Source organism: Aedes aegypti, chromosome 3 (assembly GCF_002204515.2).
Source record: "Aedes aegypti strain LVP_AGWG chromosome 3, AaegL5.0 Primary Assembly, whole genome shotgun sequence".
NCBI classification, from domain to species: domain Eukaryota; kingdom Metazoa; phylum Arthropoda; class Insecta; order Diptera; family Culicidae; genus Aedes; species Aedes aegypti.
Window position 1 is genome coordinate 46,941,396 of NC_035109.1, and position 23,140 is coordinate 46,964,535.

The following is a 23,140-nucleotide window of genomic DNA, read 5'->3' on the forward strand; positions in this document are numbered from 1 at the left end:
GATATATTTAACAAATGTTTTCAATTAACATATTTTCCTGACAAATGGAAAAATGCTAAGGTTGTTCCAATTTTAAAACCAGACAAAAATCCTGCAGAAGCTTCTAGCTATCGTCCAATCAGTTTGCTTTCCTCCATCAGTAAACTTTTTGAAAAGGTTATTTTGAACAGAATGATGGCCCACATCAACGAGAATTCAATTTTTGCCAATGAACAGTTCGGATTCCGCCTTGGACATTCGACCACTCATCAACTTTTACGTGTAACAAATTTGATCCGTTCCAACAAATCTGAAGGCTACACTACTGGTCTTGCTCTTCTAGACATAGAAAAAGCATTCGACAGTGTTTGGCATGAAGGTTTGATTGTAAAATTAAAAAACTTTAATTTTCCAACATACATTGTTAGAATAATTCAAAGTTATCTGTCAAATCGTACACTTCAGGTTAATTATCAGAACTCCAGATCTGAAAGACTTCCTGTAAGAGCTGGTGTTCCCCAAGGCAGCATTTTGGGACCAATATTATACAATATTTTCACATCTGACTTACCTGAGTTACCTCAGGGATGTCAAAAATCTTTGTTTGCGGATGACACAGGCCTCTCCGCCAAAGGACGAAGCCTGCGTGTCATCTGTAGTCGATTGCAAAAAAGTTTGGATATTTTTTCTTCATACTTGCAAAAATGGAAGATTTCTCCTAATGCTTCCAAAACTCAACTAATAATATTCCCACATAAACCAAAAGCTCTTTATTTGAAACCTTCAAGTAGACATGTTGTCACGATGAGAGGGGTTCCAATAAATTGGTCAGATGAAGTTAAGTATCTAGGACTCATGCTAGATAAGAATTTAACTTTCAAAAATCACATTGAGGGCATTCAAGCCAAATGTAACAAATATGTAAAATGTCTCTATCCCCTTATTAATAGAAAATCAAAACTTTGTCTTAAGAACAAGCTTTTGATATTCAAACAAATTTTCAGGCCAGCCATGTTGTATGCTGTACCAATATGGACTAGCTGTTGTAATACCAGGAAGAAAGCTCTGCAGAGAATTCAAAATAAAATTTTGAAAATGATTCTGAGGCTTCCTCCCTGGTATAGTGGTATAGTACCAATGAGTTACATAGGATATCCAATGTTGAAACATTGGAACAAATGTCAAATAAAATAATCAATAATTTCAGGCAAAAATCATTACAATCTTCTATTGCCACGATTAATGCGTTATATGTTTAGGTTAAGTTAGGTTAAGTATATTAAAAACTTTTTTTTTTCTCTTACAAGCAGGTGAAATCAACTCACCTGTAAAAAATCTGACCTGCTACGGCAAATGATATGTAATATGTTGTTAACAAAATGTTAATAAAATCTTAGATTTGTTTTACCAAATTAGGATGATAGTGTTGTCTAATAACACAGAACACCTAGATATAAGAAATAATGAATGTAATGTTTGGAATGATACTAATAAAGAAATTTAAAAAAAAAAAAAAAAAAAAAAAAAAAAAAAAAAAAAAAAAAAAAAAAAAAAAAAAAAAAAAAAAAGATATTTTGTAATTCGGCTCTTGGCTGTTTTCAAAACCTTTTAGAGGCAAAACAGAAAGTCAAAATTTTGTGGCTACCAAACCAGCTTTGTTGCAGCATACAATACCTTATTTAAACTGCTTGCCGTGGCTGAACGACTCTTATTTGTTACGGTTATGATAAAAGGCTCATATAATACACGTTGTTTTCATAAAAGCTGCTTTTAAACTACACGATTTCCACTTGGTTTCTGCCAACTTACCTTATTTATACCTCTCAAATCAGTGGGCTCCTAAGATGCGAAAACATTACAACTGTTTTACTCACCGCACCGATAAAACATCACTTATACTGCGTTATTACTAAAAATACACTTATTTTTAATGGAAATCCGGCAAGATCGAAGTTATGATAAAAACATTTTCAAAATGAAGCGACATTCGTCTAGAACAGGTGGCCTCAAAATAGCTACCATTAATGCTGTTTTGCTTTATGTGTGTGACACAACTATACACTTCATAGCCTCTTTCAGAGTGGGCCAACTAGCCACGTTCTAGACTTCAAGAGGTTTTGGGGGATGCGATGAAAGCAAAAGTACCTTGACCGTGGTTTTATGAGCGTTTATTTATAGCACCCTGAAGTAATTCGTAAAACTAAAATTGTTGATTGGGTGCCCATAACTGCATATTTGTAACATTTGACAAAAGTAGGCATTGAGTAAATGGAATACCAAGTGAGCATTTTATGGCGGTATGGGAGAAAACAAAAATTTCTAAAAATTACCAGGAACTCAAAAGTGCTTATTTGAGGCTGATATTTTGTATAACTCATACCGCATACTAAATAAATAACCATAAAATATTTCCAATAGAAACTTCATTGCTATTATACTACGAGACTCATTTACAATCTCAATGTGACTGTTATGCTTTTATAATAGCCAATGTGACAAAACAACTTGGCATTTTTTTCGAATTTTCTAGAATAACCACACAGGTTTTAGTAAGTTGATCGAAAGTTTTTTTTTATTTGATGACTCTCCATGGTATTAACTCCAATTTGTCAAAAAATTCGAATGTGACTGTTATGCAGTTATGGGCAGTACAGTCTTCTTCCAGAAAATACTGCAAGTGGTAGTCTAAATACGCGTATCTGTAAAAGATTAGTATTTAGGGCGGAATTAAAAGGTACAAGGTACTTTAATCTACTTTTTAGTTTCTCTATATAAAGTACAATTTATTTATGGCGCGTCGTTCGCGTAATAGTGAAAAAATGGCACGTGTGTCGTCATTACTGTTTGATCTATTGATCGTGTCGCTTGCCCTTGTGGGGGCGAGTGATGAATACTTGTTATGCGTACAATGTGATTATGGAATAATATCGCGAATCCGGTTAGGCGTGATTATATCATGGATCGCATCACCAAACATTGGTGACTCTCAGATCTGTACCTTGTCCCACCAACCCAATATCTGTGGAGATGCAGAGGTGATCTCGGTCTCAAGTAGCAACCTGAGAGAGAGGAGACAGCTGGCTTAGATGGCGAGCTCCCAAAAGTCAAGGGAAGCTGTCACCAACTGTCACTAAACATAGTTGCGTGTTGATGAACTGCTAAAAAAGAAGTCAAAGAAGGCTAGAAAACATGCCAGCTGTCAGTGAGCTGTTGCCTCTCTCTCAGCTAGCAACGGTTATCTAACTAAAACCCCTTCCTATTCTCGATGACTATAAGGACGTGGCCGGTGCCGATATTGACTTTTAAAATTTAGGCTCTCGATTTGTGCACATTGACTTTTAAAATTTCGCTCATTGAGAAGCGGATTGTCTGAATGAACATGGATGAACTTTTCAGTTCCTCAATGCTTTGTTGTCCAAGTTCAAAACTTTTTGCTTAATTTTAAAATATTTTTTTAAATACCTTCGAGGCTCAAAATTTATCGATGCATAATTTGATTTTGTAGTCATTTTTAAACCAATCGTATAGAAATTCCTCCAAAGGTTTTTGAAATTTTGAATTAAAAAGAAGATCTTTTTATTTTTCATTTTTTGCTCCATGAATTAAAACTACCGAAAATACCTCCAGTAATTTCTACATGGATTCAAAAAATTTTCTTTCTTCCTGATTTTTTCCATTTATTCGCCCAGCCATTTTTCCAGGAAATGGATTAGGAGCTCCTAATGAAACTCGTCCAGAGAAACCTTGTTAAGTTCCTCCAGCAATATCTATTGGAATTTATTACTTTGCAGTTCTTCAATATTTATTTTGATCTCATGAATTTAAACTGTATAATTCATGGATCCTTTTAAATTTAATTTAAAATAATACTACATCAAATACTACAGCAATTATTCCGGTAATTTCTCCGTTCTTTTTCTTTCTGGTATTACACAGTTCGACAAAAAAAGTCGATATGAATGCACAGAGACCGGACACCCCGGGCTTGAAAGTATAAAAATAAACAAAAATAATGACCTTTTAAGAATGTTCGTGTCTGCCCCAGGACATTTTTAAAATATACTTGAACTTTTTGCATTTTTTATTTAAAAATCTAATCTAATCAATAAACCGACACAGTGTTTTATATTCAGGACAGGGGAATTCATGTGCCATATAATGTTTTCAACTTTAAATACAATATGAAGAGTTGTAATAAGATTTGCAGGGAGCCCTCCCCCTTTTTTGTACCCTCCCCATTTTTAAAGTATCGCAAATGATGGAATATTTGATATACAGGGGGTTGTCAAAATAACTGGGAAAGGCAAAAATTGGGCCAACTTTGGAGTGCTGTAACTTTGACAAAAATTGACCGATTTCAATTCTTTAAGAAGTAATGGACGGGTCAACTAATTTAGTTTTGAGGTGAATCCACGGAGATGAACTATGACCACCGGATACCGGTGATAATCCGGATTTCCGGAAGCATGTCTTATGCAGTAAAATTATGGCGTGTTTTTAGCAAAGGTCTCGGCTAAAAAATCAAAATTTTACTACACATGAAGATAGAAGATCTAATTCTGAAGCGATTGGTGCGCCTAGTATTAATATTGGTCCAGAAACAACCAATATATGGCCATTTCCCCGGAATCGGTGCCGGTAGTGGATCCGAATTGGGATCAAACAATTTATTCACTCAAAATATGTCGCGCAATATTGTTTTCTCCCTAGCTTATCATAAAATACCCTATTATAAATTGAGAAAGAGTCTTGTACAGATTTGGCCACTCATGGCGCCGCCAAGTGCCCCGGGGGAACCTTGCATAGGGGACATTTCGATTTCGACACCAAAGCATATCATGCGACGGCTCATTCTTCATGTCTTGTCGTAAATAGGGCAACTGTAGACTCAAAATGGATAGTTGACTACAGTGACTACTTCCGGGACCACCGGATGTTCCAGAGGGAACCTGTAATTAGGGACAATTGATATTGAACTCCAATACATATCGTGCGACAGTTCATTTTTCATGTCTCGTGCTAAATAGGGCTATTGTAGACCTTAAGTGGATATTTGACTACAGTGGCCACTTTTGTGACCACCGGATATCCCTGAGGGAGGCTGTGATGTCTTCAATGACAGATTCCTCCGGGAAATTCCGGTGGTCCCAAAAGTGATAGGTTCCTTAGGGAACTATACTGCCCATAACTGCATAACAGTCACATTACACATTTTTTACAAATTGGAGTTAATACCGGGGAGAGTCATCAAATGATAAATACTTTCGATCAACTTACTGAAATCTGTGAGATTGTTCTAGAAAATTCGAAAAAAATACCAAGTTGTTTTGTCCTATTGGTAATTATAACCGCATAACAGTCCCATTGAGATTATACATGAGCCTTGTAATGTAATAGCAATGAAATTTCTATCAGAAGTATTTTCTGACTTTTCACCTGGTATGCGATATGAGTTGTACAAAATATCAGCCTAAAATAATCACTTTTGAGTTCCCGGTAATTTTTAGAAATTTTAGATTCCTCCAATACTGCCTTAAAATGCACACTTGGTATTCCATTTACTCAATGCCTACTTTTGTCGAATGTTACAAATATGCAGTTATGGGCAGTATAGGAGGTCCCCAAAGTGGCCATTCTAGTTAAATATCCATTTTCGGTCTAAAGTTGACCTATTCATGACTAAACATGAAGAATGAGCCGTTGCACGATGAGTATTGGAGCTCAATTCCAATTGTCCCTAATCATAGGTTCCCTAGGGGACACCCGGTAATCCCAAAAGTGACCAATTCAATTAAATTCCCATTTTGAGTCTACAGTTATTTTATTTACGACAAGGCATGAAGAAAGAGCCGTCGCATGATATGTTTTGGTGTAAAAACAGAAATGTCCCCAATGACAAGTTCCTCCGGGAAATTCCGGTAGTCCCAAAATTGGACACTGTAGTCAATTATCCATTTTAGGTCTACAATAGCCCTATTTAGCACGAGACATGAAAAATGAACTGTCGCACGATATGTATTGGAGTTCAATTTCAATTGTCCCTAATTATAGGTTCCCTCGGGGACATCCGGTGGTCCCGGAAGTAGTCACTGTAGTCAACTATCCATTTTGAGTCTACAGTTGCCCTATTTACGACAAGACATGAAGAATGAGCCTTCGCATGATATGCTTTGGTGTCAAAATCGAAATGTCCCCTATGCAAGGTTCCCCCGGGGCACTGGGCGGCGCCATGAGTGGCCAAATCTGTACAAGACTCATTTTCAACTTATAATAGGATATTTTATGATAAGCTAGGGAGAAAACAATATTGCGCGACATATTTTGAGTGAATAAATTGTTTGATCCCAATTCGGATCCACTACCGGCACCGATTCCGGGGAAATGGCCATATATTGGTTGTTTCTGGACCAATATTAATACTTGGCGCACCAATCGCTTCAGAATTAGATCTTCTATCTTCATGTGTAGTAGAACTTTGATTTTTTAGCCGAGACCTTTGCTAAAAACACATCATAATTTTACTGCATAAGACATGCTTCCGGAAATCCGGATTATCACCGGTATCCGGTGGTCATAGTTCATCTCCGTGGATTCACCTCAAAACTAGATTAGTTGACCCGTCCATTACTTCTTAAAGAATTGAAATCGGTCAATTTTTGTCAAAGTTACAGCATTCCAAAGTTGGCCCAATTTTTGCCTTTCCCAGTTATTTTGACAACCCCCTGTATATCAAATATTCCATCATTTGCGATACTTTAAAAATGGGGAGGGTACAAAAAAGGGGGAGGGCTCCCTGCAAATCTTATTACAACTCTTCATATTGTATTTAAAGTTGAAAACATTATATGGCACATGAATTCCCCTGTCCTGAATATAAAACACTGTGTCGGTTTATTGATTAGATTAGATTTTTAAATAAAAAATGCAAAAAGTTCAAGTATATTTTAAAAAAATTGGGATGGGTAATGTCTATTACATTACCGCGGGGTTGACGTAGAACTACGATGATTAATAATTTGATTTGTCATGTGTATGAATTTGTAAGTGTACTAGTTTTGTGTTGTTATTGATCGGATGAAGTTTTCAGAAGTTAACTCTTTTTGGACTCATTTTGGTAGTCCTGAAAAGGACCATTTGTCGTTCTGTGGTTCCGAAAACCAGTGTTTGGTGTTCCAGGAATAATGCCAGATGATTGAATTTGTTTGTTTGGTCGTTGCTTCCTTGTGTTGCTTGGTTGGGTGATCGGTTTCTGGCTCCAGCTGTAGTTCGCCAAACTCCTCCAGTAGATTAGATGTTTGATAGCTCGGGTGCTTCGATCGTTAGAATCGATAGAATCGGTCCAGTGCTTTGGTTTGTAGCAATATCCATTGCATGAGCATTTATGCTCTGTAAATTGACACCTACTCATCAATATGCAGGTTTGGCCGCTATGATCCAGTATTTCACGCAGTTCGTCTCAAAGCGTCACTAATCGATGATTGCCTAAGCGCTGCAGCTCATTCCTCAAGTCAACCCTCTTGGGAGAATTGCTGCCTTTGGCATGATGGAACTTAAAAATATTGGAAGAGTTTGTCAAAAATAGTCCTTGCAGTGAAGTAACCCGCGACAAACAAACATATACCAATTGCTGATCCTGGCTTTTGTCATAGTCGTACACGACCTCGGGGAAAGTTCCACCTTGCGACTTATGAACAGTAAAAGCACAGGCACTAACCATCGGGAACTGAATGCGTTTGCAATTGATTATGCCGCACAGTTTGAAAGTAAAATAAAAATTCTCTATACAGGAGTGAAATTGGAATTTCAAAACCAAGAGCCTTACGTTGGCATGAAATATTTTGAACTCTGTTTGCTGGTTTAACGAAATTCCTTGAATGGCACCGCAATTGAAAGACAAGACATCAAAGGGTCATGTCGTTTACTTACTGAATCCCTCATACCTGTCCGAATAGTTTAATTACTGTTTTAAAATAGAACGTTGATTTCAAGCAAATTTATAAATAGGGGTGCTAGAGAAAATTTGACGTAATTTGCTTTCCATTCTCCGCTTGGATCGCATCTCAGCATGCGACAGATCGGCTTGCTCTGACCGGGCGTGCTTCTCAGGCACAGACATCGATAGCGAAGGACCTTCCCGTTTGTCTTGTTTCGCTCAAATAAAACTGTCGAGCGAGCGAGAGAAGATGCCGTCCGAAGCCAAAGTCATCACCGCTGCCGCCGCTAAGAAGAAGAAGAAGAAGAAGAAGAAGAAGAAGAGCAAGCAGTCCACAGGAAAATTTGCGGTCGAACTGTGAACACGGTCGGGCAAGTCATTCTCGCTTTGTGCTTCACCGCTTGTTTGCGTTCACCCAGCCATCGTCATCGCCGCCATCATCAGATTTCGACTTAAGCCCGGTGATCCACTACCTGTTACTGTTGTGCGCCATCCACGTCACGAAACTTTCGGTTCGTCATATAAGCAAATATGCTCAAATTTATACATTTGAGTTGAGGATTCCCCGTTTGACCATGGCAATCAACTGATAACATCCCGCAGTGTTATTTATCTGTAAGAGCATCAAAGCTAACAAAGCCATCGGCCCTTTTCAGGGCCCTCAGATTAGTGGAAAAGAGTTAAAAGAGAAATATTTCCGACTTTATATATAACTTCTTATATTCCTAAATCAATTTCACAGCTACATACAAAATTTAGTTGGTATGAATAATTTATGACTCAACCATTTGAGATTGTACTCGCGGACGCTGCTGCAGTGCCGTCGGGGTGAGTGCTCAACATTCCACAACAATTGTAAAATAGAGTGGCATTTCCAACAGCGTCTTTGATGTTCCATATTTTATGGGAACACTTTGATTAGCAAAATTATCACATGTAACCAAATTGCGACATATTAAGAATACTTTTGAAAAGACATTCTCATTGAACAATTGTAATAATTTTGGCACCCATGGATCAGAAATTTACCGTCATAATAAAGAAAACGATTGATTATCAATAGCTCGTATTGAATATTTAGTTAATATCAACCCTTCCAGCAATTCATGTTCGACCAATTTCTCACGCAGTAGCATTCTCTGCAATTTTCAAGTAATTCCAAGCCCAACACATTATTGGCACATACCCATTTCCCAGATTGGTCGATCAGAAAGCAAAGAGCACAAAAGGGAGGAGCATCATCTGCTATTCTGAGGTTATAAAACATGCTTCCTTCGTCGGATCCAGTTTCATTCCAATTCCGCTTTCGAGCTGGTAAGAGCTCCTCCGAACTTGCTCAGCGAGAAGTACCTCGATGCTAGAAATCTGCTGGGAGCAGAACAACCAGTGGTTTTATTTGCTCGAGCTTCTTTCACCGATGGCGAGTGGTGGGGTTCTCGCTTAGTTGTTTCGTCACTCCGTTCGCTACTCGCACGCGATTGGTTATTGCTTTTGCGCTATTTTCGTTGATGATTCTTCGCTGAGAAAAAAAAAACTGCAACACTTTTGATTTTTCATGCAAAATGACCACCTTTGATAAACTATATCTCAGTTATTTATGGACCGATTTGAATGAAATTTTCACAGAATATCAGAAATAACTTAAATTTTAACATATATTTTTGAGTGATTTTTCCAATCACACGTTGAAAAGCAGTAACGGTTTGACTAAAGTGAATTTTTTGACGATTTTTTATAATTGACATAACTAAACAGCAAAGTTGTAGATTTTGACGAGATGAATAAGTTTGCTGAAGACAGTTTTTGTGTAAGGCTATCAGAATTTAAGATAAAAAGTTTTGAATTTTTCGTCGAAAATTACAGTTTAGTTAAACCGTTATTACTTAAAAACTTGTAATTGGAAAAACTATTCAAAAATATATGTTAAAACTCAAGTTACATCTGATATTCTGTGAATGTTTCATTCGACAATATTTTCATAAATAACTGAGATCTAACTTACCAAAGTTGGTCATTTTGTATGGAAAATCGAAAAAGTTGCAAATGCATGTGAATAAGTTGGGGCCTTCCTTAGCCGAGTGGTTTGGTTAGAGTCCGCGGCTACAAAGCAAAGCCATGCTGAAGATGTCTGGATTCGATTCCCGGTCGGTCCAGGATCTTTTCGTAATGGAAATTTTCTTGAATTCCCTGGGCATAGAGTATAATCGTACCTGCTACACAATATACGAATGCAAAAATGGAAACTTTGGCAAAGAAAGCTCTCAGTTAATAACTGTGAAAGTATCCTAAGAACACTAAGCTGAGAAGCAGGCTCTGTCCCAGTGAGGACGTTAATGCCAAGAAGAAAAAGAAGAAGAAGAATAAGAAGATGTGAATAAGTTCTCAGTTTATTCGACAAACCAGCTAAATATTTCATGGGTGCACAACAGCAACAGGGTAGCGGATCACAGGGATTTAGTTGAAATCTGGAAACGTAGCTCAATAGTGAGCAAGTTCGGAGGAGCTCTTACCAGCTCGAAAGCGGAAATGGAATGAAACTGAATCCAACGAAGGCAGCATGTTTTATAACCTTGGAATAGCAGATGATGCTCCTCCCTTTTGTGCTCTTTCTGATCGACCAGTCTGGGAAATGGGTATGTGCCAATAATGTGTTGGGCTTGGAATTACTTGAAAATTGTGGAGAATACTAATACGTGAGAAATTGGTCGAACATGAATTGTTGGAATTATTGGCATTCCCTAAATATTCAATACGAGCTATTGATAATCAATCGTTTTCTTTATTATGACGGTAAATTTCTGATTCATGGGTGCCAAAATTATTACAATTGTTCAATGAGAATGTCTTTTCAAAAGCATTCTAAACATGTCGCAATTTTGTTACATGGGATAATTTTCCTAATCAAAGTGTTCCCATAAAATATGGAACATAAAAGGCGCTGTTGGGAAAGCCACTCTATTTTATAATCATTGTGCACTCACCCCGACGGCACTGCAGCAGCGTCCGCGAGTACAATCTCAAATGGTTGAGTCATAAATTATTCATGACAAATGAAATTTTGTATGAAGCCGTGTGAAATTGATTTAGGAATATTAAAAGTTATAAATAAAGCCGGAAATATTTCTCTTTTAACTCTTTTCCACAAATTTGATGGCTCTGAAAAGAACCGCTTTGTAAGCTTCGATGTTGTTACGGATAAATAACACTGCTCGGACCAGCAAAACTCAGGGGGCTTCTGGTATTTGCCCCTAACGGGATTGCTTCTTGACCACCAATGATGATTTCATCATGAGTCGAAATTTTGAAGCGCGGGTCAACAGCTCCTCGGCCGATGAAATTTGCGGCGGCGATGACGATGGCTGGGTGAACGCAAACAAGCGGTGAACCACAAAGCGAGAATGACTCGCCCGACCGTGTTCACAGTTCTACCGCAAATTCACTTGTGGACTGCTTCCTCTTCTTCTTCTAGGCGACGGCAGCGGTGATGGCTTTAGCTTCGGACGGCATCTTCTCTCGCTCGCTCGACAGTTTGATTTGAGCGAAGCAAGACAAACGGGGAGGTCCTTCGTTATCGATGTCTGTGCCTGAGAAGCTCGCCCGGTCAGAGCAAGCCGATCTGTCGCCTGCTGAGATACGAGCCAATCGGAGAGTGAAAAGCAAATGACGTCAAATTTTCTCTAGCCACCCCTATTTATAGATTTGCTTGAAATCAACGTTCTATTTTAAAACAGTTATTAAACTATTCGGACAGGTATGTGGGATTCAGTAAGTAAACGACATGAAGCTTTGATGTCTTATCTTTCGATTGAGGTGCTAATCAAGAAATATCGTTAAGCCAGCGAAAAGTTATAAACGTTTAAAATATTTCATGCCAGCGTAACGCTCTCGGTTTTGAAATTCCAATTTCACTCCTGTATAGAGAAGAAAGACGTACTTCTACGTCAAAATGACCTGGGCAGACACGAACATTCTGAAAACGCCATTATTTTTGTTTATTTTTATACTTTCAAGCCCGGGGTGTCCGGTCTCTGTGCATTCATATCGACTTTTTTTGTCGAACAGTGTTATGCACCAACAGGGACAGAGCCTGTTCCCATGGCAATAATCGACTTCACAATCACTTCTATTCACATTCTCTCAAATCGCAGAGCATACATATGACCAGTATGCTTTAAATCTTAAACCGTTATTTCATGTTTAAAGGTAGTGAAATAACATCAACACTTCTTGACTTTTGAATGCATTGTAAGGAATTTATAAGAATTAAATGCCTTGTGGACTTAACTCAACATATTTGAGATTAGCAAAGTTTAATCACCGCAAGACTTTATCATAATTAGCATTTATTGGCTTTTCTCGTGTTCTCGTGCCTGTCTAATGTTAGTAGTAGACTGGCCCAGCCCAGTATGGAAGAAAAATAAAGTTGTATAATGCCATGGGGCACCCCCCAGGATCATTCCTTAGGGTTAGAAGAAGATTTTCTGAAAATTTCAGCTCATTTGGTCGTTCTATGAGCTGGCGCTTTTGAATTGAAGCTAATATGGGATTTTCAGCTCAAACATATGGGAAACAGCACATATTCTCCTGTTTGGATCAAGAGAATTGTTGATCGCGTTCAATTGATCCCAGAATGTCAAAAACACTACTTGATACCATAGCGAACAATATTGTAGAAGGTTGTATGATGATTAAAACTGAGAAAGTTGGTGTTTTAACTATCTGAAATAGTTTTTCTTCAACATAGTTGGGTGGTAGCCACTAACTGCATCATAGCCACCTATGACGCTGGGCGTGCTGCGGTACAAGGTGCATGCATATATGTGATTGTACGGGAGTGTTGATCTAAGCCTAACTTTCAACAATTGAAAGGTTAATGAAAATGATCTTAAATCCAGATACAATTTTCTGCAACTATGTTCATTAAGGTATCAACTTGTGAATTTGTCATTCTGGGCATAATTGAACGCGATTAACTAGTATACGGAACAAAACAGTGACATAAGGTCAATTTTCTATATATTTGAAACGAATATTCCATCCAAACTTCGAATTGAAAGCGCCAGCTGGGGACCAACCAAATAACTTGAAATTTTGAGAGAGCTTTTCTCTTACCCAAAGGCACATATCTAGGGGGTGCCCCGTTGATTTTTACAACTTTTTTTGTTTAAGGGCCAGTCTAGTCAGTAGTGACCAACGCTACAACATTTAGCCGTTCAAAACCAGGATGTTAGGCAACAATTTATCTTTTCGATTGTGTTGTTCATATAAAGCGCCCTCTGTTAGTTTCCAACTTCAATTCATTTCTCTCGTCGCTCGCTTGCGATTCTATCCATCACAAATTTTCATTGGAGAGCCGAATTCTGTTCTTGGCACTTCAGTGGGTTTTTCACAGAGCTCATATTTTGCCACAACATGCGCAGTAGTAAAGCGCTTGTTATTGCTAAGTTTCAGAAAATTTGGTCCAGAAAAACCCCATGCCAAAGTGAATCATGGATGTGCCCAAGTGGTTCTGTACCCTACTTTCTTCCCAAGTAACAATTCCACAGCAATTTGGCATTCGTGTGGATTTAGTAATGTTTTTATGACAGTTACGTGAATGCTAGGAAAGCTAGAGGCGACATTTGACGTTGCTAGAAGATTATATTTTGTGAGTCAGCTGTAAGCTATTTTCAAAACCTTTTAGAGACAAACTATAAAGTTAAAATTTTGTAGCTACAAGACCAGCTTTATTGCAGTATATAAAACCTCATTTAAACTGCTAGTGGTGGCTGAATGACACTTATTTGTTACGGCTATGATAAAAGATTGATATAATACACCTTGTTGTCATAAAAGCTGCTTTTAAACTGATTGACTTGCACTTGAATATTGATAACTTACCTTATTTATACACTACCCGTCATAAATACGGACTCACTAAAATAAGTATTGCAACACTCAGCTGAATATTGAATCACCCTGAAAAGTTTAGCATCACCTCAAAACAGGTAATTTCACATTGCTATATCTCGAGATCCTTACGACTTGCAAAGAAGCGATCTTCAGCAAAGTTGTTCAGGGGATCAAGGACATCCAGAAAGGGAACAGTTTAGTTCGCGATTTTGCCGCTAAGTGGCGCTAGTGAGCATGTAAAATTGAGCATTTTGAACTAGTTCTAGCTTGTGATCCATAAGAGATAGAAAGTTCGGGTCTTCGGCAAAGTTGCTCAGGGGTTCAAGGACATCCGAAAAGGGAACAGTTTAGTTCGCAATTTTGCCGCTAGTTGGCGCTAGCAAAAGCAGTTCAAAATGCTCAATTTTACATGCTCACTAGCGCCACCTAGCGGCAAAATCGCGAACTAAACTGTTCGCTTTCCGGATGTCCTTGATCCCCTGAACAACTTTGCTGAAGATCGCTTCTTTGCAAGTCGTAAGGATCTCGAGATATAGCAATGTGAATTAACCTGTTTTGAGGTGATGCTAAACTTTTTGGGGGTGATTCAATATTTAGCTGAGTGTTGCAATACTTATTTCAGTGAGTCCGTATTTATGACGGGTAGTGTACCTTTGAAATCAGTATTTGGGCTCTTCAGATGTATTGCGAATGCATTGCGATGCATTGCAAACACTTATTCCTGATGGAAAAAGGACAATCTAATGTCCGTTTCATTGTTTTTGCGAATATTCTTCATAATAACATACCCAAACTGTCAAACTTTGTTGAATGCTGCTTAGTTGCCATTTGCCAATTTAAGAAATATTTTCCAGGTATAAACCTAAGACCATGCTTGATTACCGTTGTAATGCATTGCGTTCGAGAGCAACGATAGGCTCTGGCTCGAGAGTTCAATGTTTACTGCGTTCTCGTTCAAAGTTTGAACGCGCTCCGTTCATTTTTGGCTCGCGTTCAGTTCAAAATGCATCACTGCTCTCAGCTATTCTATTTATAACTGCAAGTCAGTGTAGTCTGTATTTTTCTGCATAGGCCCTTTCAACGAGTAGAACATAATGAGTGACGTTCTATTTCAGGAATTGTCAACAAATACGAAAAGATACCAATACATAACCTAGTTTTTGTACATTTTTGGATTGCCGAAGAGAACAATTTTGTTGCCGACAATAGTAACTGCAGCCTTGAGGTTACGCTTTCGCTTCATAAGCGGAAGATCATGGGTTCGATTCCCAGCCCCTCCACAAAAAACCCGTTCAGCCAACAGAAGATGCCTCACGGAGGACCATGCATTGGGGAGCACATTCATCCTCCGTTAGTATCAGATGGTGACTGAGACAAACTGACCCTCTTCGCAGGTAGCTAGCCTCACTAACAGCAGAGCTCTCTCCTACCTGCTCAGAGTGAGAGTAAAAGAGTAGGAGAGTGAAACTAGATGTAAATATAGATAAGTTGAAAATAGATCTGTATCGATAAAGAAGCTACAGATCAACTGAGTCCGGCACAGTAGTGGCCACGAGCACGGAGTGCCTAAAAAAAAATAATTAAAAAAAAATAGTAACTGCATTGCCGATAAAAGAACAACTGCCTCGTGACTTTGGTGAGGAAAAATAGACGATTTAGAGAATAAAAAAGTGTTTTGTGCATAATAATTAATAAATTAAGTGTGCTCAAGTGTAGTTCAGGTGTCTCCTGTTAATTGATGTGCTTTGTTGTTGGGTATAATTGCCTTCCTAAAAGTTCAACTGCTTAGGCTGCCGACAATACGTAAGTTCCCCTATTTATCCACCATAACTGACACACTATAGTGCTCAGATTTATAAAAATTTCGAACATCTTTTCAATATCAAATTGAGATATGCGATCATAATTTATTGCTGTTACTGTCAAAGATACTCCATTTTACGGTACTCCAAAATTATCAGTATGCTGATTTTTCAAATATATTTTTTGGGTAATTAAGAGTTTCGGACGTTAGGAATTCGGGCGAATGAATTTCGGGGAAATCAGAAAGAATCACCCGAAACAGGTCGGCAGGGGAAAATCCCTCGCATTGAAGCAGTGACAGAGGAAACCGTGCGGTGATGATGGTGGTATGCACCAAGCAAACAAAAAAGCCGAATTTTAGACACTTCCGCCAACTCGCATCACTAGCTTGCATTCGGAAAAGCTGAGCAAAAACTCAACAGCAACGTTGCATCGGAGCGACGTTTTTCCCTTCTGGGCTTCGGAGGCTGCCTGTTTTAGTGTTTCGTGCAGTCGACAGCGCGTAAGGAAGGATGCATGCATATCAAAACCGCACGGGTGACTGTCTGTCGCTTCCCGTGTCGTGGTGGCGTTGAGACATGTGGCCGAACCCAGGAAAAAAAAATGTTAAATATTTGAACAATACGGTAGTGGGACTTTTCTCCTGACGAAGCGCACCTGATGGAGGATGTGACAAAGCTTGGGGGGATTTAGAATATGGTTCGGAACGGAATTTGAATAGCTCCATGAGCTCATGCAGGATGTGTTGTTCCACGGATTTGAGTGATTCGTGTTAGGTTCACAATTATTATAACTATTGTAACATGGTCATTTAATGTAAATTTTATTTTAAGATTTATTATAGTATTATAGAAATGTAGATACATATTGTTACGTATACAGTCATTTATTTCCTTCAATGTAATTTGTTATTCCGTGTTTAATTTATTTTTCCATTTCAAACGATAATTCTTTGATAATTTACAAAATCCATAAGTTCATTAAATATTTGCAAACTCAGTATCACCACTTCTAAATGACATGCATTATTCTCAAATCCGCATAACTTGCATGCAAGTTGCCTTCAAAGTTATAGCAGGATAACTATCGTTCACACGCCGCCGTAGAATCTGAATTAGCTCGAGGTTCAAAGTTCAAATCCGAACCATTCTCTCTTTTTATATGACCGGCAAGCGAAGATAAAACAAAACGAGACAAGACCATCTAGAAGGTATGCGTATGAAAGGGATGTAGTTTTGGGCAAGAACGATGGGAAGATTGATGAGAATCGATTGTTTGAAAGGTCGTCGAACTACTTCGGGAGTTTGACGCACTTCCGGCCACGAAGACCGTAACATTCAACCCTATCTGAGGATTTCAGGGACTTCTACTCGTTCACTTTGACTTGAACCGTGGAAGAGGCGAGAGTGCGCGTAGTTAGTACTTAAGTGTACCTTGTGTCGCGGTGTGTTTAATGTGGTATGTGATTTATCAAACGTGAGAAGTCTTTAAGATTAAGTTATTGTTCAATTTTTGTTCCTTTCCGTGTAGCCTTAGTCAACGATAGGTCAAAAAGTTACGTGCGGTCTATTTTTTTGTGTGCGTATAGTGTATAAAGAAGGTAAATTGAATCGTCTTTTTTTTTGTGTGGAAATCATTAATTAATTATTAATTAATTGCGTCGAAAAAGCCGATCGACGGCTTCTTGTGTGAAATCGCTTCTAGCGATAGAAAACCTGCTCGGCACACCGCCCGTTTTCGTCAAGCGCATTTTCGACCCCACGCTTCAACGTCGAAGGTCCCGGGTCGGGGGAGATTCCGGAAGGGAGACGTTTATCTCCGACAGAGCGAAAGGTCCAACACGCTATTTTCCGCCACGTGTGGACCATTGAACGGATCGACGGTCCCCACGTCGATTATTTGCACCAACCGTCACCCGCGTGCAAATCGCAGCAGAAGTCGAGAAGCCAACTGGGAGTGCAACGCGCAATACTTCGTCCGGCGAGATGCTGCTTGGCCGACGACGATAATGCAGAACACGGTACCGTGAGTAGAACAAAGCATGCTTATTTCCACACACCAACACTGAGCTCGAAGACAGACGATAAACCTTAGCAATCGCTAGAACTGTTAGCTAGGAAACCGCACACAAGTTAGGCTAGGAAGCAGAAAGAGAGAGAGAGAGAGAGGGGGAGAGGAAAGGAACCACCATGAATAAACCCTAGGGTACAAATCCATGCAATAAATGTTTAAGGTCTCGTTTTTTCCTGAATAAATGTGTTTCTGTTAGTTTAGTTCATGTAGCAATAATTTTGGTCCGAAGGATTTCTCATGTTTTTCGCGTCGTTCTTGTAGTTTTTTGTTGATTGTTTTACTCCAGGTTGGGCTGCCTGGGAAATCAGCCTCAGCACTCACGTGTCGGAAACGGACGAGAAGATTTGAACAGTGAGTTCCTCCCGTGATGAGAAATACGTGAGTGGTGTTTTTGTGGTTTTTCGGTAGAACGACGGTTAGCACCAGTTTTCCCTTCAGGACCGTTTGGAGCATGATCTTTTTCAGCCGTACTCGATAGGTGGTCAGAATCGTTCCGATATTAGCTAATAACCTAAAAACCCGCCCTGAGGTTGGGTTTCTGCCGGGCAACCTAAACTTGACGGACAGTCCTCTTTGAGGTGGCGCTTAAGCTGTCCGTTTTTTCGAGCTAGACCACGTGTAGAGAACGAGCGGAGCGTAGCCGCAATTAGCGTGCTACATTTTGGCGCCCAACGTTTAGAAGGCAAACACATTTTTTTCATTTTTTGGCGCTTATTGAATAATTGCACGTTTTAGAATTTTCCTTCATTTATTGAATACAATAAAATAAGTACATAACTAAATTTGAACCATATAGTTTATAGACAAATGCGGTATTTTCCAACCATTTTCCTTCTAGTCATCATTTATTAGATTAAAATACAAACAGAAATATATTATTTTTCATTTATTTATTTATTTATTTATTTATTTATTTATTTGTTTATTTATTTATTTATTTATTTATTTATTTATTTATACATATATTATTTCGTGCTGTACATTGATATTGTGTTAAAATTGTGCGTTTTCCTGTATATTTTGCATTAAAGATACGTATTAGTGAACTTGCTAGTGTTTATATAATTATTAAGATCTGTTTACACTCCTATTTTGAACAACATGCTTTTTCCCCACGCTGATTATTTGACGAATGACGAAATCAATTATGAGCTTATATTGCGAAATCATCAAGAAGATGTTCATAAAGATGTTCAAACTAAATTGCGATTGTTGCGAAGGTTGTTTCAAACCGATCAGAAAGAGGGATGGGACTATAAGTCTCCTTTCAAATTCGAACAGGAAGCTCATATCATAACAAATACGATTGAACAAATACGAGAAGCTTGGCAAATGAGGGAGGGAGATCCTAGACTCGTATCACGGTTGCGACATTACTATTTACGAGTTAGAAGAGGGGAAACGTCTGATAGGGATGTGGAAAATACGAGAAGAGAACTTCTTAAATCAATCTCTGAGATTCTTCGTAGTACGACTGAGAAGACTCCAGAGGACGAGAACGAGTTAGGTGAAGCTGCAGCCAAAGAAGACGGCAAGTCAGGTCACGGCAGTCAGGAGGCTAATCGGTTGGGGGCATATCCGAAAAAACGACTTTCACCTTCAAAACCAGAAACCGTTCCAACAAAGAAGAGTGTTGTTGAACCGACATACGAGGAGTTGCTCGATAAAGTTCGGGAACTGCAGACAACTCTTCAACAAATGCGAATTCGTAGCGGACGTGACCAGCAACGGAGGCAGGAGGAATTAAGAACGTCACAGTCGAAAGAGGCAAGGCAGTCCGAGAACGTAGGAACAGATGCTGATAGCAGTGAACCGGAAAGCATGGCTAAGATGAACAACCGAATAGTAGATGTTAGGCAAACGAATAGGAACTTAAGGTCACAGAGACCTAACATTATGACCGACGAATCAGATACAGAATACGATACTAGGCAGCGTAACAACTGGCAATTTCAGGACCATTTTCGGAATAGACTTCAGCGTAATGGCAACAGACGAGATCGAGAAAGGTTAGTTGAACGGCGAAGCACTCCTAGTGGCGATCGGTTCAGTACAAGAGGTTCCCATACATCAGATAGCTACCGACCAAGGTTTACGCGCCAGTCACGAAGGATTGAGCACTGGAAAGTCTCCTTTTCTGGTGACAATAGGACAGTGTCAGTAGAGAACTTCTTGTATAAGTTAAAAAAGATTGCTGCTCGGGAGGAGGTTTCTCAACAAAGTCTGCTGCGGGATATTCATCTGATCTTGGAGGGACAGGCCTCGGATTGGTTTTTTACGTATGTTGACGAGTTTGAGGACTGGGACGACTTCGAGGAAAAAATCAGGTTCAGATTTGGAAATCCAAATCAGGATCAAGGGATTCGACAGCGAATTCACGAGCGAAAGCAACAGCGGGGGGAAACTTTCAGCGCTTTTGTCTCAGAAATAGAGCGTCTGAACAAAATGCTCTCTAAACCACTCTCAAGGCGACGGAAGTTCGAGGTTGTGTGGGACAACATGCGCCCACACTACCGCTCAAAAACGTCTATCGTCCGGGTACGCGATCTAGAGCATCTGATACAGCTAAACCACAGGATTGACGCAGCAGACGGAAGCTTTCAAACACATCTTGAAGCAAGAAATGTAGAATCTCGAACTCAACGGAATGTACATCAAATCGATTGCGCTTCGTCTCAAGACGAAAGGGAGGAATGTGAAGATCTTGATGCGATAGATGCAAGGTTGAACCAAAGAGGACAACATCCAAACGTAAGAAACCAACCAACTATGATCAGAAACACCAACACACAAGGCCAACAGCAAGGAGGTCCAGCTATGGGAGGAGTATGTTGGAACTGCAGGAAAAGTGGTCATAACTGGAGAGACTGCAAGGAACCCAGGGCTATCTTCTGTTTTGGCTGTGGTGAGCTTGGAAGAACCATTCGTTCATGCCAACGATGCACCGATTCCAGCCGCAGGTGGGCTGGTCAGAATCAGGGAAACCAGTGAAGGAATGTTTGTTGGGGAACTCGAACATTCCATCGAACAATGTTCCCAAAGAGGCAATCAACTTTGACCCAATAGATCGCATCCACACCATCAAGATTCAAACGAGACGATGCCCGTATTTACGCGTAAACGTTTTCGAAACTGAACTAGTTGCTCTACTAGATTCAGGGGCCGGGATAAGCGTAATAAACTCCTTAGAGTTGTCAGAAAAACATGGTTTGCGACTTCAACCAACGAGACTCAGAGTTTGTACAGCCGACAACACGGAGTATAAATGTTTAGGATACCTAAACATACCATATACTTACAAAAATATTACCAAAGTAGTGCCAACTGTGGTGGTACCAGAAATCTCGAAACCCATTCTAGGTTGTAATTTTTGGCGTAGTTTTGGTATTGCACCGATGGCTGACTTGGGGAACGGACCAGAGCAAGTTGGACAATTTACCGATTCAGAGGAGATGATAGCGTTTACCTTAGAACCCATTGGAGATCTCCCAAAGGTCCAGTTATCGGGAACAGACTCAACGCTTGATGTTCCAACTTTCGATATCCCGGAGGGAACACAAGAACCGACTGTGGAAACTTTGGAAGTTGAGCACGAATTGACGGAAGGCGAACGACAAGAGTTAGTTCAGGTAATGAAGGGCTTCGAGTTCACTAGCACTAACAAATTGGGACGAACGCATCTTATTGAACATGAAATTGTGCTCAAGCAAGATGCAAAACCGAAGAATCAAGTGATGTATAGATCAGCTCCAGCAATTCAAAGGGAAATAGACGCGGAGATCCAAAGGTTCAAGGATATGGATGTTATCGAGGAATGCTATAGCGAATGGACGAATCCATTAGTTCCAGTCAGAAAGTCCAACGGGAAAATACGAGTGTGTCTCGATTCTCGTCGACTGAATAGCATGACCGTCAAAGACAGCTATCCAATAAGGAATATGCTGGAAATTTTTCAACGGTTGGAGAACGCAAAATATTTCTCTATCATTGATTTGAAGGATGCGTATTTCCAAATTCCCCTAAAGGAAGAAAGTAGGAACTACACAGCCTTTCGGACACGACAAGGTCTATTTAGGTTTAAGGTGTTACCATTCGGTTTAACAAATGCACCTTTTTCGATGTGTAGACTGATGGACAAGGTCATCGGGTTCGACCTGATGCCCTCAGTGTTTGTTTACCTTGATGATATAGTCATTGCGTCTAAAACATTGAAGGAACACTTTCGTCTACTAAAGATCGTGGCGGAGAGGTTGAGAGATGCAAATCTAACGATCTCCCTCGAAAAATCACGGTTTTGTCGAAAACAGGTCAAGTACCTCGGTTATCTGTTAACCGAAAGAGGGGTAGCCATTGATGGATCGAGAATAGCACCAATTCTGGACTACGCAAGACCTAAAACTACGAAAGATGCACGCAGGCTGTTAGGATTGGCAGGTTTCTACCAAAGATTTATTCAAAACTACAGTAGAATAACTGCACCCATTACCGATCTGCTTAAAAAATCGAAAAAAAAGTTCGAGTGGACGGAAGCAGCGGAAAGCGCTTTTTCGGAACTCAAATCGGTATTGACATCAGCGCCAATTCTGGCCAACCCGGATTTCTCGAAGTCATTTACAATTGAGAGTGATGCATCTGACACGGCTGTCGGAGCAGCTCTCGTACAGGAGCTGGATGGAGAAAATCGTGTAGTTGCTTACTTCAGTAAGAAGTTAAGCAGAACGCAAAGGGCATATTCAAGTGTTGAGAAGGAATGCCTGGGAGTTTTGCTAGCGATCGAGAATTTCCGACACTATGTGGAAGGGTCACGTTTCAAGGTTGTTACGGATGCACGAAGTCTTTTGTGGCTGTTCACGATTGGAGTTGAGTCTGGGAACTCAAAGCTCCTCCGATGGGCATTGAAAATTCAATCGTATGATATTCAACTGGAATACCGCAAAGGGGCGAGTAATATTACTGCCGATTGTCTCTCACGGTCGGTAAATCTCCTGGATTTATCATCTCAAGATGATGAGTATGAAGAACTGGTCGAAAAGGTCCAGGCTGAACCGGACAAATTTGCTGATTACCGCGTCATGGATGGGAACGTTTTTAAATACTTGAAGAGTACGAATCGATTAGAGGACGGTCGTTTCAGATGGAAGTTGTTCCCACGGAACAAGGAACGAGCTGAAATCCTTAGGAAAGAACACGACGTAGCCCACTTTGGGTTCGAAAAGACACTTCAAAACCTTAAACGTCGTTATTTTTGGCCTGGAATGGCCAAAGATGTAAGGAAATTTTGCCAGAGTTGTTTGAAGTGCCAGACTTCCAAAGCAGGAAATGTAAATGTTACACCTCCAATGGGAGCTCAAAAGGAGTTCGTAGAGCATCCCTGGCAATTCGTAACCCTAGATTACGTCGGTCCTCTGCCCCCATCAGGAAAGGGCAGACATACATGCCTTCTCGTTGCCACAGATGTCT